Raw genomic sequence first — 13717 nt, 5'->3', positions numbered from 1 at the left:
GTGTAGGATGTGGTCTGAGGCAAGCTGGAGAGGGAAGAGGATTTTAGACAACACACTCACTAGGGTAATATATTTATATATTTATTATTTTAGGCCTTGTTGATAAACAAACATGCTGGCTATATCTGTAAATATTTTAAATGCTTCTGTTGGCGGTCAGCATGGGAAGGGGATCCAAACAAGGATTCTAGGCGTTTTCCTAGCTATTCCTTCTGATATGTCAGTTCAGAGCAGTTGGTAACATAGCGACAAGCTGCAGCACTTCATTATCATCACAATCTGCTACCTTTTTAATATAGTATCTGACATTTCAGTCAGACAGGGCTTTGTTCTTAAGCTGGCGGGGACTTTACGCCTTGCACTCAAGAACATCACTATGCTGGGTGTATGGACCAGACAGGGCACACACTATCTGTGTTTATGGAGATATGTCAAACTGACATTCAGATGAAAGGCAAAAATATATACATACACATGTATGAAGTAAAATTATGAACAAGAATCAAGCCATCCTTTCGGGGTCTGGCCAAATGRTTTCTTAGCTACGCAGTTTCCAAAGAGAGATCATGCAAGTATCTTATTAGAAAGAAGAAAATCCAGAGCTCACCTGAACTTTTGTACCAGAACTAAGGTACCCACTCAGTAAGGCATTACCCAAGCTGTGAGGTGGTAGGGGAGGAAGGTGCTGACACCGAAAAACACAATTTCTGTGTACAGCTACACAGTCCCAGGGCTGTGACTGTGTTAATGAGGGAGGAGGCACAGACAGGAGTGTACTTTCAGGACTGTAGTGTAGGGAAAAAGTGCTTGGGAAAGTCTGACTTAAAGCAAATATCTCCATGCCTGAGTCTTTTCCTTAGRTAAATTAGAAATTTATGATTTCAGGAGCTTGTCCTCTTTGTGTAGCTTGAAGAAGACCACCCAGTTCATTTTTCTATTCCATTTGCWGTGTCTACTTGCCCTTATTGGGAATCAGAAATTAGAAAACTAAATGGAAAAATGGGAAAATGTRATAACAACTCATTTTTATTTGAATCTTTGCCTCTCAAGATCTCTAAGTTTTATCAAAATTTTAATATCACCAGACCTAGGATGTAGATGTTACTGATATTACTTTTCCAGATGGGTAAACTGAGGCATGAGCTGTTACTAGCCATGTACAGGCTTTCCTACCTTTACTGGGTAGCAGTGTATTTCCCAAGAAGTCTGTAAAATCTTTGGTATTGTGTGAACAAGAGTGTTCTACATGCACAAAAGTGACAGGATTTGGATCCAAACAAATAGCCTAATTTTTAGATCAAAAAGGTCTCATTTTGTTGGACTTTGCTTTTCCCCTTTAACAMCAATGTCAAGGTTGATGTTTCCTGTTGGAGTCAGCTGAGATTTCAGTCTGGGTTACCAGCATGACTAAGAGAAGAAATCTAGCCTTTCTTATGTTAAATGTTATTCAGCAGGACGAATGCCATTTTAACCCAAGAAGTAGCTGCACAGCTGTACTGAGTTGAATCCTCATTGTTTGGGATGCCTTCTGTGCTATCTAGCTTGAAAGGCTAAGTATGRTTTTGTTAATATTTCAGCAAAAATATCTTAGCAGAAACAAATCTTTGATCAAAGCMTAAAATCACCTTATCTGGTCTAAGCTGACTTAACAGATGAAGTTGAATAAGAGGATGATTTCCAGTACTGCTTTGATTTATCTTGGCTGAAATATTTTCCCTCAATAATTCATGTACTATAAGGTCCATAATCTTTCTTTTATAAAAGCTAGACTATTTACTTTAATGCTAGGTTTAAAATGCCACCTAGGGCAACTCTAGGGGGTCTGTGAACTGAATTATTGACAATATTTTCCTCCTTTATAAGTCACTTAAACCACAGGTTGACTGTGAGAATAAAAATCTGTAGCCTGTAAGTTGCACTGATACATGATTTTTATAGCAATGAAGGAACAAAGGAGGAAGAAAAATCTTATTTTTATCAAGGAGAAGCAAACATGTTAAATAATATTGATCTGATACGTGCATAATTTTCGAAGACAGTGATTTAGGGGAAACTTTCTAAAGGTGCCCCAGCAATTTGGGAGCACATGCCTTAATTTTAAAAAATCTCAAGACATTTTCATTGCAAATCAATGGGACTTGGACACCTAAGTCACTCAGGACTTTTGAAAACTATCATCAAATACTCAGGAGCCTGTATTTTCCTCCAAAATTCTTAGCTGAAGTCCAGGATTTTAAAATATTTATTAAATATCTTAATACCCCTTGTGGGCAAGACTCTTTCAATCTGTCTTTTGAACTGTGAAGTGGGTATATGTGGGAAATGTATGGCTTTCTGTGTTATACCAAAATACTTTGAATTTATTGGAACTTTGACAACCTGCAAAATTTAGACAATAGAAGTGGTTTGCTGTAAAAAAGAGGTCAGTGACATGCAGCAACRGGTACCAAGCAGTACTTACGAGATCTCAGCCCTGTGCATATGCCTTTACCACTCTGCCTGATCGTCTGTCTTCAAACGAGGTGATAAAATGCCAGACGAGTTAACTGCATGCCATGCTGCAACACTATGCGGCTAGTGTTACTGGGTTTTTTTAGGCATATCTTTGCACAATGCAGGTATATCCTCTAGGTCTGCCAGCACCACTGAGAACTCACATAGAGGCCTCAAGGCAGCCCAGAACACTGAGGCAGGGAGTTTATCCCTTCTCCTTCCTGTTTCCAGTCCTGTCCTGTTTCTGGAGCAGAAAAGATGACAAATTGGGTTACTGAGACAGGGTACCTGGCTAAGCAATCAGTCATCTCTTAAAAGCCTAAACTGAGGGCTTTGCGAGGCGATGATATATCCCCCCCCAAAATAATACTGTAGTCCAACAAAATATCTGATTACCTATTAAAGAATCACTAGTTTTTAACCACAATTTAAGGAATGACTSTGGTGATTTGTATTGAACTTGTTTTCCCTTCTCTGAGGAATACCTGGTGTTAAGGATATGTAGCTGTGCATATTAACAGCAAGCTGACTGATCACTGATCACCTTAAAGCAATGCTATATAGGTCAAGCCCAAGCAGAACTATGAARGTTAAGGCTTACTTTTAGTATTGTACAGTAGTGCTCCTGAATTGGTAAACGGTAGGCTTATTGCAGCTGTAACGTCACGCTGATCCGATCACTAAACAGGATCATCATGCATCTTATGGACAAGAGCTAACTTGTTAACTTGGGTTTTCTGTTTGACAGTGAATGGTGGAGTAAAGGGTTATTCAAAAGAGGCAGTTGACCATGTGTTGAYAAAGTCATCACACCTCTCATCCAGTGGAGGACAAGCCTATAGACAACACCTGTAGTCTAATGACAGTTGGGGAACAGGCGTTACACGGTGAGGATGTGTGTGGGAATCACCCTAATACAGCCTATAGATGTGCTGAACATGCTTCTCATAGCGATCGGGAGTTAGGTGTTTTAGTGTGCTGGTGAAGTCTGCAATCAGTTAGGAAATGGATAGGAGATATGAGATGGAAGGCAACAAGAAGCCATTGTATTTATAGCTCTTGGTCACTGGAGCTGCAAGACAGCTTGAGTCTGCTGTGTAAAAACACTGTTTTATCTATTCATTAGGAAAAACAATATAAAGGAACTTAGTCGACAAATAGCACTGCAGGATATGAAACAAACACTCTGTGCTTAAGAAATTGAGCAACTTCAGTGATAAAGCTTTTTTCCCACAAATTTGGCTTCTTCGTTATGAGGTGAAGGGGATTCTTCACTATTATTACTGAACAGATTGTGCGATACTTTGTTGAGACACTCTGGTCTTTGCCTCTCATTTTGTAACAGCAATTTCCCTGTCAATAAGTGTTTGCTGAAGAGGTCTGTATCTAAAAATAGTGTTCCTAATGGGGGAAAAGGATGGGGTCTGAATGAGGGATTTGTTTTAATGCATTATATTGATGTCTCAGCMAAAGACAGGTTTCTGACAGCACTTCTTCTCCTTCAGTTCTGTAAAACATTACTTCCATTATATTAACAATGACTGAAAGAAATAATTACATTCACTTTTTCTGAGGCAGCAGTTTCTCCTTCTGAAGTCCTTATAACAAATCACTATTCTCTCTTCTTCTCCCAAACCAATTTGTTCATAATCACTACCTTTGAAAAAGAGCATGTTTGAAGATTCTCTTCTATTTTAAATTTCTAGGCCAGGTCTTTAAAACAGTGAGGCAAAACAACTGAGTACACCAGCTCACAAGTTCTGCTGCTTTTTTAGAAGAAATAAGAACTAAAATGACAGAATAGACCAATGGTTCATGGAGTCTGGAAACTTCCTTGACAATTGCTTTTACTGAGTGATACAAAAACAACCAGAAATTTTCCATCAGGAATCTGCCTAATTGTACATTATGCTACCTCATAAAGAAAGAGCTGCTGTCTAACTCCAAGTACTGATAATTTGTATTCTGTAGGGGAAAAGAAAAAAGATCTGTGTATCTCATAATTCCTTATCTGAGAAAATACAGCCTGTCAGTTAAAGCAAAGGAAACTGCTGTAGGTCATTTCAGGTCTATTGCCGAGTCTATCATTGATTCACAGCACAACGTTGAACAAGGCACTTGATCCCTTTGCTGTCCAGTTTATATAACTATTTAAAAGATATAATGATTTCTGCCTCACAAGGATTTTTTAAGCCTTGCTGTTTATAAGATATCAGTATAGGACTGACCACTGAGGGATCTCAAAATATTATCCTAGGAGTACTAGAGAGCTTAGTGCTTAGGAGAAACTTAAGCAATTAACTCCATAGGCTTGGTTCCAAGTGCCTAAATCCCCAAATTTCAATTTATCAAACACTACTGAGTAGTTCCATGCCATAGTTGCACATAAAATATATAAATATAAATGCAAATGCAAATACAAATACAAATACAAAGCAAACTCCCTTGTTTTGTGTTCCAAGCTAAATCCAAGCCAATGGATAAAAATAAATACTCTCCTTTCAGGGTAAAGGAACAATCAACCATTTGGGTAGGCAAAGAGAGGTGCAGTTCCACCCTAAAGGGAGGTGCTGTGCAACCATCTCACGTGACTGAAGACAGCACGTGCTGGAGCAGYTGTCATAAATGGGCCTGGGGACCCAAAACTCATCCAGTCCTGTGTAAATTTGCATTCGGTCGTTCAGCTGGTGCAGTAGAGACCACTGGCAGAAGCACTGGGAAGCATAAGGCTGAGCAGAAGGTGAACAATATGGATGAGGAGGTCTTTGGGGACTGGCAGCCCAAACCGGCACTGGAATATTAATGGATTGTGGAAGGCTGTGAGCATGTTTGTGCATGGCAAAAATATGAGTAGCAAGTGTTAACGTCACTTTGAGAGAAAGCCAAAGTAGGGTTTTCTTTCTAAACAAAAATATTCTATTTGTTTCCAGGAAGATTGGATTTAGGGCATATTGTAGGCAATATATAATAAACTTACTTTAACCAGTTCATCCTTCTGTCGGTGGTATCACCTTAAAGTTTAAAAGCTGTGTAGCTGTAACTTGATACAAGTTAATACAAGAGTTTCTTGCCCTTCCWGGAAAGATTTATTTTAAAAATTTTCCGTTGGACAAAGATTATGCTAATATTTGTATGAATAAGAAACTGAGCATTTCTCCTTTTTTCCCTTTGCAGTTCAGGAACTTAACGATGAATTAAGTCTTCTGAATAAAATGAAGCACGTTGCATTATATTGACAGTACTCTGAAGAATAAATACCAGATTGTCTTGAAAATCTTGGCTTTTTAGAAAGTGCATAGCTTACAAGCACTTCAATTCACATTGTCTTAATGTTCAGGTCTTTTCTTAAAATGTACCCACTACAAGGGGTCACAGATCAGTTTCCAAATGGAATGAATCCATGGAACAGTTATGATGTTTGTTAGGATCACCACTGAGACCCCCACTGCTTACCCTTACAGCTCTCACTGAGAGAGCTCAGGGCAGAGGAACTGTCCAGGTATTTAGTAGGAGAAAAACAACAATTATACTCACACGCTGGAAACYTGTAATGCACAAAACAACTAGATGCAATGCAGCATTTACCTTGACTTTTYCAAAGAAGTCATCCCATGCTCGAGCTCTTGTATAACATTCCAGAATATTGGAAAATGGCTGAAACCAAAAGGCTAGACCCTATCTGTTACCACATCTCTTGGGGTTCCTTTGTAAACCTGTGGCCTTTTTTTCCCTATACATTTGTCTTTTTTTTTAAAGCTAACCCTCTTGTTATATCATTGTTAGTATTTTATGCTAATGTTTACGTTCTACAWAATAAACTCATTTCAATGTAAGTTTAATTCTGCTCTGTTAGAATGATAACTTATGTTTCCATTTTGTCTGACAGTCATCTAGCCTTGCAACATCTCTTGTGTTTATTCCCTTCAGATTTCTAAATGTGCTCTTTATCATTTTCTTCCAAAAGGATCTAAATCTGATTTTGCTTGCATTTTATTAGAAATTCTTCAGGCTCTGTATAACATGATTCACCTTTGGTACTTCTCCTTCTAATGGATAAAGCTGCTAGAAGTACCTTTCCTCCAGCACATTCTCTCTTTCTTTCTTCTTTTTTTTAATTCAGGTTCAACAATATCTGTTTACAAGGTCGCTGCATTTCCAGTGGCAAATTAATAGTTCTGAGTCTTCAGAAGTCCACTATTTGTTTAGGATTTAGGGTAGCCAACCACTGTGAGTGTGGATAGAGATTTAAGAACTAAGTTTATATTAATATGTTAACAAAAGGACCAGTATTAGTCAAGATAAGGACACACGGAGAAGAAATGCATTTAAAATGCTATAAATTTTGCATGTGTATAAAACATTTGTATAAAACATTGCAACTTTATAACACAAGTTATCCCTAGGTAAAATCTCCTTGCTGAAATTACATGACTGGATCCATGTAGAAAAGMAAACAGTTGTACTCTTTCCCATACAGAGGCAGCTGGATGTCTCCCATACAGAAGCAAAGAAGGACGCTTCTTTGCCTGCCAAAAGAAAATGTGTCAGTGTAATCAGAATGCAACAGGTCTCCTTCAAAGGATCCAAATCTGTCAACATATCCAATCAACTGCAGCTCAGTTTGCAAAACTCTTTTGGATATTCCTTTTAGTAAAAGAGAGCTATTTGAAAATGGATTTGTCAGATTTTGTAGGAAGGGTCAGAGCACAGCAGTGTTACCAGAAGCATGGCTGGTGATCTTGCCATTCTCCCTCTCATCCTAGCTGCAACTTTCTGATCAGGTCGGGTCCCAGAATTAAGCTTAGGCAGAGTCAGCACAAAAYTTCTCCCTGAGCTCTTTAGCCATATTAACCTTATCTTAGTTCTTTCCTTCACTAAATTTCCTATGAGGGTTTCCTCTTGCTTATCTTGGAAATATAAAGATTACTTCTCCTGAAGGAAATCCGCATTTCACCTTTTTTCCTGTACAGCATTGTACTCAAGCAGTAAATGGGCCTAGAGAAAACTCTTTTTCACTGTATTTGATTTCTGAACTGCATGTAGTGACTAAAGTGACACGATTGCTTTCACATATGTACTTGTCACAGGGATGATACTATTTTAGTGACTGTATAGCCCATTTTGCTCCTGAACATTCTCTTTTGGTATCATTCAGTTTGTTATCATAAATGGGATGGGAAAAGAGGAACCAGCTCTCCAGAGAAGAGACCATTTGTTACTCTCTGAAAGTAATAACAAAAAAAGACTCCTTGAGAATGCATCCTCTATAGTATAGACTATGTAGAGTATCTCTTAGAAAGTCCAGATGCTCTAATACAAACTTCTTATTTGGTCATCCTCCCATGTGAGAGCTGTCAAAAGGAGAAACTATATGGYAAAATGCAGAATTGTGTATGACAACTTGCAATGACTGGTGAGGAATGTCTTGGCTTCCTTGGCTATTGTGCTATTTCTAAGCCAAAGCAGCAGCTTTATACATGACAGCCATCCTCGACCATTTTCCTTGAYGTGTCCAAGATAATGGGATATTCGTTAGCTGGTAGAATATTTGGTCAAGTTAACAGTGAGATCTGTATTTTTCAGTGATTACAGAACAGCCGTCAGTCTCTGCAGGTGGCATTTCCAGTCTTCATCATAGATGGCTTGTATCATCTAAGTAGGCAGCTTTGTATTGAGTGTAAGTCTCAGGAGGTGATCCATCAGCCTCTGAAATGTGGCCATGACCTCATAGGGTGTGATTTGCATCAACCTGAGATAATGAGTATATGGAGATGGAAATTCAGTTCTTTGTTGCACAGACTGTTTGTATGCATCTGTTCAGCAAATTGTGTTGAAGAAACAGTGAAGTGATCTGTGAATTTCTGAGAGCACATGTTTGAAGAGTTCTGCATAATTTTTGGAAAAAAATGCATGTGGTTATTTTCTGACTTTGAAATGGGGAATACCTAATGCAAATAAAGTGTACATATGTATTCACCAAGTGATCTAAAATATTAAATGATTTACTTTCTATCCATTTATGCTGCTTCCAAAAACAAAGCGAGATAGATGGAAAAATGCCTCTTTGAAATGTGATTAGTATAGCAGATTCCAGAGGTTTATCATGGTGAATTGGTTTGGTTAGTTGCACAGGTCGTGGTGGCAGAAGACAAAGCAGAAATGGCACTGTGGACAATTGCACAGTTTAAAACCTGTTGTCTCTAATGGATTCTCACTCCCTATCACTGTGATTGTGAAAGCTATTATCATTCAATTGGTGTAAGGCACAAAAGCCTACCTCACTGAAGCAAAGAGTAGCATCATTTGCGTAAGCTGCAGTAGAAYTTCATTAGATCAAGCCAGAGTCTTTATTCCTGAGCATAGATTTCTTGGTTTTGTGACAGAGAGAGCAAGCAGTAGTTTGTCAGGAAGGTTACAGGGTCATTTGGGGTCTTTTTAAGAACCTTTTTTTCCTCTAGGGAGGATCAAGATGGAATGCTTGATTAAAATGAAGGAGAGAGATCTACTGTAGAATAAAATTCCTAGAATACAAAGGAACTCACCAGAGACATGGAAGATCTAGTTTCAAATCTCCAGGCAAGTCTCTCTTATCTTTTGCAAACATTATATTCTAGTCACCATGCTTTCTTGCTTGTTTGTTTACCATGGAATCATTATAAAGATCTTTGTTTTATCCTCCTGCATTGTAGGGGATACTTCTGTAATTACCAAAGTTTYCCAGATTAGGATAACAATTTTCCACATACATCTAAGTATGAACATATTTTATAACTTGAGTAATGTGCTTGCAAAATGTTTTCAAAAATATGAAGCACTATTTGGCATTTTGTTGAATATGGATTATATGACATTGACAGTTGTGAAGAGTAATTTCATCCAGCCCTGGAGGTGTAAGATAGGATTAACTCCTCACTTAACTATGGCCTCTGGTCCTCGTGTTTGTGGATGAGCATGATTAAGAAAGGTAAGAGCAGTGGAACTGTAAAGGAGAAGATTCAGCAATAGAGGTAAGTTGAAAAGATCATGACTGTATTGGACAGGAGCCATGTAGTGTCCACTGTGATAGGTCTGAGAAGTGATGAGGAACCTCTATTTTCCCCCTAGGCAGGTCTGTTCTTTCTGATGCCACTGTGTCCAGCTGAGGTATTTTTTGGTAGTGACTTCCTTTGCCAGTAAAAAATGTGTCAGTTTGATGGAGAGCTTTCTAGGCTCTCTTTAAGGATTCAATTGTAATGCACGAGTTTTAGAAAGTGACATTTTAGGCAAATGTCACTCAGCAGCTCATATTTCATGCAGTATTTAGTATCTCTACTCAAAGGTTAAACCTCCTGTTTAAAATAAACTATTTCCAAACGTGTTGCAGTGCTGGGAATTGTGTGGAGYTGCACTCTTTCAGAGGTGACAGCTGACTCCTGGAGAAACTACTTTTGCCTCAAAAAACCACAGTCTCTCAACCACCCTACCTTTTCTATGAAAAGATTTCTTCCTAGAAGACAGAGTACTCCCCTTGCTGTACTGCYGCACAACAGTTCCTACTGATGGGTACTTTGAAGAAAAAGTAAGTATTTATGTTCCCTTTATTGTCTAAATGAGGAAAACAGAAAAAAATAGAAACTGTCTTGTGGAACAKAGATTGGCAATGATGCAGGTCTGCACAATAAATCGTCTTCCTTGACAAGAAACTTGAAAAAGACGTAAAAACTCTTTATGGGATTTTTCCAAATGCACCAACAGCAAGAGAGTCAGTCAGGATAGAAAATATTTAATGTGTAAAAGGAAAAACAAAGAAGTAACAGAAAGTTAAATTTTGTTGTTATGCAGAGGTCTTCACAGTTGAGAAGTTTCCCACATTCGCAAGACAAGGCTGAAAACAGTTTACAGAGTGAAAGATCAGCAGAAGAGATATTTAGAACAAACTTATAAAATTACTAATAACTGCTAAAATTACTTACTAAAGCATATCTAACTTTTAATATCAGGCTTTGTACCAGAAGACAGAGAATGCTAGGCCAATTTTTAAGAGGCCTTTCAGATAAGTACACCTCAGTACATCTGATTTCTCTAAGTAGAAATTATAACAGAATAGAGTTTCCTATGTATAAATATAAAACATCGGGGAAGAATCAGCATGGCTTTCATAGAAGTCATGCCTATTAGAGACTTTCGAACATTCAAAAAGCAAGGGAATAAAAGGGATCTGGTAAATATTCCAYTATTTGATTTTCAAAAAGTTATTGAAAAGATTCCTCATCCAATTTTTCTGTTGTAAAATGAGACTAACAAGAATGAAAATCCACTTTTTCACAGTGGGAAAAGGTTTACCAGTGATATTTTCACCGAAGAATCTTTTCCTGGAACCTATGCTATTCTACGTATTTATAAATGACCTGAAAGAAGGGGAAATTGGTGAAGTGATAAAATTTACTTGTTGACACAAAATTGTCCATAATAATAAAAGTTAAAGCTGTTTAGAGTTTTTYAGAATAATCTATGACACCAAATTACAGAGATATAAAAAGGAAAATGAAATTCAATGTCGACGAATGCAAAGCAATGTACCTGAACATAGAAAAACAAATATATAAATGCACATACCRCTATAAGCTTAGAAAAATAAAATTTGGTGTGCCCAAACAGAAAGCTCAGAACTATTAGAAAAAGTAGAAACTATCACAGTGCCACTGAATAAGAGAAGAAAAAAAAAATTGAATCACAGAAGAATCTTTCTATTTYTGCTTTGCTGCTATGTTTTTCATTATGTTTTCCAGCTGCATTAGAAATGCTGGCCCTGGCTCTCATGCTTATCCCTCCCTTCCCTGAGTCTTTCTATACTCTCCTTTTGGGAACTGATTTCTGAGGAGGCTATGGGAATTTTGTAGTGTATCTGCCCCCTCTCCAGATAGGGACAGTAATTCAGGACAGCCTTCCTGTGTTTCCCATGCAAGCCATGGGGGAATCTCAGTCCTCTCTTGCTGCTGTATAACAGTGTGAAAGAGGTCTTAATGAAGAGCTGGAAAGATCTTGCTAATAGCTGGACACTTCTTGTTTACCACAGCAAAATACTATAAAATATGTGCTCTGGAACACATTTTTTGCCCACACAATAGAACAAAGAAGATTTTTATTTTTAATGGTACATTAGGGAGAAAGTGACAATTGGTATTGACGAGTAGTTTTGCACTGCCATGACCTAGGAATTGTGCAGGAATAAAAGCTTATTTCTCAGCTAAGCAGCTCTGCGTTATTTATGAAAACAATTTGCTGGACAGGTAACTGGAGCACCTCTTCTGAAAAATTTGAATGAAATGAAACCAAGAAWACCTCAGTTTCACAACCTGAGACATTTGGAAGCTTACAAGGATACTGAAGGCTTTCAATAACACACCCCAAATCTCATTTGTCTTTTTCACCTTTTTGCCCTTGATCCTATCTTGCTTCAGCTACTAATAATTAAACCTGTCAGTCAGGCAAATATCTTGACATGTTCTAAGTGAGAGAAAAGGTACCAGACTTCGTGCTGAGGTGTTGCTAATGTTGGGACTGTTGGCAACAAGTTCAAGCAGTGAATTTATRACAAGGAGAAGAAAAAAGATGCTGAACTATTAAGGGGACTGGCTAGTTGACAGGACTGGTTAGAGCTGCAAGCAGCCTTTTACATTATTAGTTTGAATTATTGTCAATAAAGCATTACTGTTGTTGGCACTAACTAAAATTTTTGCTGAGCATCTTGAGGACTGCATCAGAAAGAAAATGAACTTTAAAAGTATGGGGGCAGAGGAGATGAGGTAGGGAAAAAATGCTTGAAGAAGCTTGTCTTGCTCTTTTCCATGACTTGTCTTCTGTGCATGACAGCCTTCACTGGTTTCATTCTGGCATCTTTTCATTAGTGCTAAATTTGCTTTCTAAAATCAGGCAGAAGCAGGAACGTTGTCTTTGATTAGAGTAATTTTAAGGCTGAGCTCATTCTTAAGTACCTTGTTGAATCAGTGCCCAAATTTCCAGCTCCTATTCTTGGCCTTCAAAAAAATGCAGAACTGCACTGTTAACTTGATAAACTGAACAGAGCTCCCAAGGAAGTGTGTGTTTCTAGCCTTGAATTTTCCCTTTTTCTCCTAAAAAAAAAATAGAATAAGCAATTGCATGTTACAAATCTATCTAGATTACTTTTATTTCTTCTAAACGGTTGAATAGATTTTAAGCCATAAGCATTATCTATTCTGACTTCCCATTTCATCTGACTCACCGAATTTCATCCAGTCATTTCTATTTGAACCTAATAGCCTGTAAATGAACTAGAACTTTTCTCCTGGGTAGATATGCAATCAAGGAAAACATTGATTTTAAATGTACAATGTATTGTTTTCAAAAAGTGTTTTCTCTGTATATATCTGATTAAATATYTGACAACAAAGCATCTTAAAACAATCTCAGGGTATACATCATCTGCAGAAAGAAAATTCTACAGAATACTCGTCTGACTATGAATGAGTGATGCAGAATATTATACAAGTGAAATAACTCCCTCCTTGTATTCTGGTTTTCCTTCAAATCTCTAGAGTCATTTCTAAGGAAGACAATTCCTTAGGTTTACCTTATCTCTCATATCTTAAATCTCGTAATTACATCATCATATCTTATTTGCAACTGAAAAGAGTATGTTGTTGTGTTACTGTCTTTAAGTTCATGAAACAAACAGTTAGAATTTCTTTCTTGACAGGGAAAAGTTTATCTTGTAAGTCCCTTTTCAATGGAATTGTATTTGTAGAGGGATAGAAGAATGCAAATCCAGAATGAAAGTAAATTAAATTCCCCCAAAATTTCTAAAAGGCTCCCACTTTAAAATGGTTATGTTAAAGTGTGTAAGATTTACATGGCAGGAATCATGCAAACAAAGCAGTCTCTGCAGGACCTGATTGTTGGTTATCACTAAGAAGCACACTGTACCTGTCAGGGGGACTTCATAAAGCTGCTCTGTTCCTGGGATGCTGTCTGGGAGGTTAGGTCACCCTGACCACTAACAGACCTAATGCACTGGAAATACTTCTGGGCATCAGCTGAGCACAAAGACACTCCCTGAATTCTAGTCACACACTAGACTTTGGCAGGAAAGTTATGCTAAAAATGGAACTGCTATGCCCTCTCCATACTGCTATAGGCTTCTTAAGAGCAAGGTCATTTTTTTCATGCAGCGTGTGCCTGTCACTGGAACTAAATTTTATTCATT

The 13717-nt window shown here is 37.8% G+C and overlaps 1 long non-coding RNA gene across 1 annotated transcript; it reads right to left on the bottom strand.

The window, feature by feature from the left end:
• Positions 1-10234: 10234 nt before the first annotated feature.
• On the bottom strand, positions 10235-13510 carry LOC146584851 (uncharacterized). The gene is made up of 3 exons (XR_014898124.1): positions 13438-13510; positions 12468-12605; positions 10235-10357 (listed from the first exon to the last, which is right to left on the bottom strand). It is a non-coding gene; the product is annotated as an uncharacterized LOC146584851 (long non-coding RNA).
• Between the last annotated feature and the right edge of the window lie 207 nt (positions 13511-13717).

Source organism: Rhea americana, unplaced genomic scaffold (assembly GCF_003343005.1).
Source record: "Rhea americana isolate MKP2758 unplaced genomic scaffold, rheAme1 scaffold_9, whole genome shotgun sequence".
NCBI classification, from domain to species: Eukaryota; Metazoa; Chordata; class Aves; order Rheiformes; family Rheidae; genus Rhea; species Rhea americana.
Note: the sequence above shows the minus strand (reverse complement) of the source record. Positions and strands in the feature narration are given on the sequence as shown.